This window comes from Triticum dicoccoides, chromosome 4A (assembly GCF_002162155.2).
Source record: "Triticum dicoccoides isolate Atlit2015 ecotype Zavitan chromosome 4A, WEW_v2.0, whole genome shotgun sequence".
Lineage (NCBI taxonomy): Eukaryota > Viridiplantae > Streptophyta > Magnoliopsida > Poales > Poaceae > Triticum > Triticum dicoccoides.
In genome coordinates, this window is record NC_041386.1 from 311,427,164 (window position 1) to 311,432,851 (window position 5,688).

The following is a 5,688-nucleotide window of genomic DNA, read 5'->3' on the forward strand; positions in this document are numbered from 1 at the left end:
CATAGGTTTTTTTCGTGGATTTTTCTTCGTCCCCCCCCCCTTCAGCGGTTTATTTTCGCGTCACCCTCTCACACAATGAAAAAAATCTGAACATATCAGAATTTTCCATACTGGCGCAAATTATTTAGTAATGTAGAATCAATCAAGATCAATCTCTAAAGATCAAATCTAATCTCTACTCCTAATGGAGTAGTTGGTAGTCTCCGTTTCGGGTTTTTTTCGTCCCACCTCCTAATTTCGCCGGTTTTTTCATAGGTTTTTTTCGTAGATTTTTTCGTCCCCTCCCCCACTTCATCGGTTTATTTTCGCGTCACCCTCTCACACAATGAAAGAAATTTGAACATATCCGAATTTTTCATGCTGCGCAAATTATTTAGTAATGTAGAATCAATCACGATCAATCTCTAAAGATCAAATCTAAATTAATTAACATTACCTTAAATCGCTCAATCACATTAATTAGAAGACAAATAATCTCTATCTCTACTTATACTACCTAAAACAACCATAAGGATCCGTCTCCCGTCTTATGCCGTCGATTTTCGTCGCTCTCCTCTCCCACACCTGTTTCCACCAGAAAAAACACTCAACCGCCGAGGAGCCCACCCGACCTATCTCTCTTCTAGCCCTACCTCTCTCCTAATCTGGGCATCGACGATCGACATAGCAGATAACACTCAACATCGCCCACCCCATCTCTTCCCATCTCGCGGGAAGCAGAGGAGACCGGCCTCTTCCAGATCGGCCCCGGGGTCACCGACGCGGATGACCGAGGGACTCGGCGCTGCCGGTCGGAGCTACATCTCCCACGATGTCGAGTAGGGCATGTGCAAGAGCTCTTGGCCTTCTGGGGCTGCCGCCGCATGACTTGTATCGTCAGGCCGTCATGGTGTCGGTCCAGCCGCCGGCTACACACGGGTCCTCTCCCTCTCCCTCTCAGTGTGTATTCCCCTTCCTCTTCCCCCAAATTAAGACTGCTATGTTGCCTATTGTTGTGCTTCAGGTCTTCAGGTCGGCAGCGGCAACTTGGGACTTGGAGAGTAGCTTTTTGTGGTAGGGCATGCACAAGAGGCGTGACCTGCTGGTAGCTGTCCAGGGTATGCGATTCCAACCATCCAACTTTTTTTTGTCCTTGAGCAGGTGCTCCAGACGCCCTTTTGAGTTTCTGAGCATGTCTTAGCCTACAGATTCGTCTACACGGGCCACTGAAGCAGGGAATTCAGGCCAGGGGATCAATTTGTAATCACGGTTAAACAAATTATAATCAAGATCTTAACAGGCTAACTGAATCCGATTGGGCCATCATCACAAGCATGTCCGCAACTAGACCTCAATGGCTCCAACAGTATGGACCTGTAGGTATTTGATGTTTTGATCTACCAGTTTATGCATTCAGGTATAACTTAGGCTAAGCAATACTACTTTCATTGGGTTTTCAGTACTTGTATTTAATGTGCGTACAGAGATTCCGAAATAGCTATTTCCATATTTGATTGTTCTGAATGAATAGTGCCTGCAAAACTTGCACCATGCTACTAAAATGTTTGCAACATATGGACACGGATTTTGAGGACATGCGGCCACCCGCTGCCGTTATCTCATGCGTCGGCAGCGCGTCGTGATCGATAGCTAATATAGCATCTTGCCTCCCAACTTGCAATACTACACAGTGCTAATTTCTTATGAAATGGGAATACGCCTGTTATACCCTCACGCGTGTGGGCCCGCACACATTTATCATAGTAGGAATACATCCTTGTCCGTTAGCGATTCATCCTGCGAGGGACGCCCGTCCGGGGTGGGTCATAACTGCTCCGCTGCAGTGCGTGTTAATTGAAGTAATCAATTCATGATGGGTGTCGTTATTCGGTTCAGGGGAGCTGGGCAATGACTTCAATTGGGCAATTTGTGGCATACACTGCTGTTTGGTGTACACACAGGCACAGTTACACTCGATGTATTTGCACACGTTTTGTGATTAGAGACGGGCTAATTGCAGCAGGGGCATCGGTCCACAAAGGTGGCTAAATAATTTATTGATAGACCAGCTCACAGCCTGCATGAGCAAGCTAAACGTACTGGGTGATACATGCAGCTCGGCCAGCAAAAAGTAGAACATATGAAAAAAACAGCAGTCCCTACGCAGAGGGGATAAGCTATGTAGTTCTGAGGAGGCAGCTCATGGCCAAGGCCATGCGCGGGATGCATGAAGTGCACTGAGCAGAAGAAGATGAACACATGTATGACTACGACGCTTCCTACGCAGCCGGAATGATACTTTAGGGCTTGTGGGGGAAGATAGTGACCATGACCATCAAGTTCGCGAGGCACAACATGAAAATGTTCTTTAGCAATGACTGGTTCTGCTCGAGAAGTGTGACATAGCGATGGACCGACGCGTGCGAAATCAGATGTCTCCACCGCACGCTGAAGTACTGCATGTACTCGTTCTCCCATTTTTAAAAACTGCACCCTCCATGCTGCAGCAGGAAGAAAGATTAGCACGCCATGGAGAAGAAGGTATGAAAAGATTTAGAAAAACTTACCCCATGCCGTTCGCACTTGTAGAAGTGCCTCCCCGGGTTTAGTTCAGCCCCGAAGACAAACCAGAGCACGTAGTCAGCGTTGCATTCGGGGCAACGGATGAGAGGGAGTGGAGGCATCCGATTGCTCGTGTGGTGGAATGGACGTGGTGTTGAACTACTATGGGACATGGACGAACGCATGATTTGCAAGCCCAGCTAAGCTGTGAGGAATGGAGAAGGGGAGCAGCTTCGAATGGCCTTGTCCCACGCAATAAATGTCTTTGCGCATCTCGTTCCCGCTTGGTGCAGCTAGCCGTTGTCACTACATGCTGTCATTTGGGCCTTTACTATGGCGCGCAGACACGAATACGAGCATTATACCAGCTGATGTAAGCTGCTAGGGGAAATTATACGACAACGTTGTATTGCGCTAGCACGAATCGCGTGGAGACGAGTGGTGCAGATAACGACCTCGCGTGGCCGCATGTGCACACGCAATTTATCATATACTTATTTCTTAGATAAAACAAATGTTGGGCGTACATTGGATTGTATAGTGGCTAGCACGTGAGGTAATAACAATTCTACCTTAATATCGGCCCATACGTATAGTTTCAAGATGAGTTAATTACACCTGGCGTACATAAACTTTCGCGGCGGTAACGGATTCATACACAAACAAAAAAACCCCATAAAAGTCATACATTAACTCTGATGCGGATTCGTTTAGCTACAAAATGCATGCAAAGTGGACAGATGGGCTGCCACGCACGCAATGGGGTCGGCCGTGTATGCATTTGTATCTTTGCAGTTACCCCCCTCAGTTTATTGAGATTTAACCCGTGGCCATTCTCTCTGTATCCCAATCCCCTTCTTCAAATCCCTAGCTGCGAAGGCGACGCGGCCGGCCCGGTCGTGCACCATGGAGAGACGACGCGGTCGTGTGCCATGGAGAGGCGTTGGGAACAACATCTTCAACCAAGCCGGTGGCTCTGTCAACGGCGGCTTGGACCAAACCGATGGCGGCTCTGTCAACCAAGGCGGCGGCGGCGGCTCTGGCACCGGATGCGACATGGATGGCGAGTGGATAGTCACATTAGAGCTTAGTTTTGGCTCCAAAAAAGCGATGAAGGTATGTTCTTTCCTCGATTTCTTGTTGTATTTCTTGTTTTTGATTTCACTTTGGAATTTTAGGGGGCATGCGGAATTAGGATTTCCAATGAAGGATTTGGTGCGGCTGAATGTGGGTGCAAATTGACGCCAGTTATTAGGGTTTGCAATGAAGGATTTGATGCAGGCCGACGATTTCTGAGTTGTCCATACGAGGTATGAGATAAGTTTTTTATTTGTTTCACTGAATTTTGCACCGTATGACAATTTTGACTGGATGTGTTTCTGTAATTTGAAATGTACAGGGGTTAAACTCCTGTGGGTATTTGAGGTGGATGGATGATGCATGGCAGGGCAGATCAAGGGTGGTAATTGGAAAGCTTGCAAATGACAACTAGAAGCTACAAAATGATTTGCTTGACAAGGAACAAGACATTCAGAGGATGAAGAAAGAGAGGAATAAATTAGATGATCAGAGAAAAAATAGGGAAAATTAGATTTGTTTCTAGTACTTGTTGTTCTTGCAAGTGTAGTGATTTATGCTCTAGTTGCATTGGTTAGTAGGGGATTTGTGTGAGGATTTCAAGTATGTGTGACTATATGATGAACAAGTTTGTCAAGTTTGAAAATTTTCATGCCCAGTTATTTGTCTTTCTTAATCTGCAAATTTGACAAGTTATGTTATCCAACACAGAAATTCAGACAAATAAACTCTCAAATGCAAAATAAGTAGAACACTGAAGAAATTCACTGGATTGACATTGAATTTCTCTGAAGAAGTTCAGTACAGAGTACAACAATGATTAACACGAACTGAGTAGAACAAAGTTGACTTGATTAACACAAACTGACTTGAGCATTAGAAGATAGCAGCACAAACTAACTTGGGCAATAACACAAACTAACTTGGGATAAACTGGAGAACTCAGAACTTTCTGAAACTCTCATCACTGCAACAAGAACAGAGTTCTGAAACTCTGAACTTTCTGAACCTCTAGTCCTCGTCGGACGATAGGTCGATGTACTCCATGACCGGGCGGCTGCAGCTTGGCTCCGGACCATGGCTGACATGCGCTGGTGCCTTCTCCGTGGCTGCAGCCTGCCTCCGGACCATGGCGTCGCGCGCCGCACTGTGGTGTGCGACGGCCTGCCGCACTCTAGCCGCGTCTGATGCCTAAACATCTGCGTGGAGCCCCAGGACTGCTTGGCGCTCGTCGGCGGTGAACATGCGAGTGGATTCTTCCCTCACCGCGGTGTCATTGGAGATGGCAACGACACATCTGTCGATGGCTGCTTGCAGGTCACGACTGGCGTGTTCCCTGCGGACTGTGCCGTACGAATTCAGCAGGGCAGTCTACTGATCAACGGCGGGCACCACGGCTGGGAGCGGCTGCTGCTCGGGTTGGAGGGGAGCGTGCTCCCATGGCTCCCATGGCTCGGGCTGGAGGGGAGCGTGCTCCCATGGCTCCCATGGCTCGGGCTCGGGCATGGTAGGAGAGGGATTGGGCGGCGGAGCAGGGGTGGAAGAGGAACGGGGACGCGCAACGTGATCCCATGTCCCGGTGATTGTTGCCCAGGTGGTGATGAGCTTGCGCACCATGTCAGTGGACGGAAGTGGCTAGAGTTTGGCCATGGTGACCATGGCTTTTGTAGAGGCCGAGCGGCGATGGCGGGAAGAGGCAAAGGCGAGAAGAGGCGTTGGCGGGAAGCGGCGAAGGCGGGAAGCGACGTTTGCGGGAAGAGGCTAAGGCGGGAAGTGGCGATGGCCCACCGGCGTACAGGCGGTGTCGTGCGCCGCCCTGTTTGGCCAGAGGTGGCAGACGATGCAGTGTTCGTTGATCTCTGATCGGACGACTAGTAAGGTTTAGCAGTATATACAAATTGGAAGATTGGCAGCATATGCTTGATATCCTCTCATAGCCTACTGGTACGACCCCCATTGTCACAAGTACCAGATACTGAGTTCGAGTCCCAGTATCACCCAAATTTTTTTGAACAATTTTTTTTGCAATATTTGAAGTGTAAATAGATAATAGTAGTATCATATTTGTTC

General features: G+C 48.2%; 1 long non-coding RNA gene across 1 annotated transcript; it reads left to right on the plus strand.

Annotated features, from left to right (window-relative positions):
- Positions 1-540: 540 nt before the first annotated feature.
- LOC119285835 lies at positions 541-4,276 on the plus strand. The gene is made up of 5 exons (XR_005139905.1): positions 541-918; positions 1,004-1,097; positions 1,188-3,657; positions 3,720-3,851; positions 3,941-4,276. It is a non-coding gene; the product is annotated as an uncharacterized LOC119285835 (long non-coding RNA).
- Positions 4,277-5,688: the final 1,412 nt, after the last annotated feature.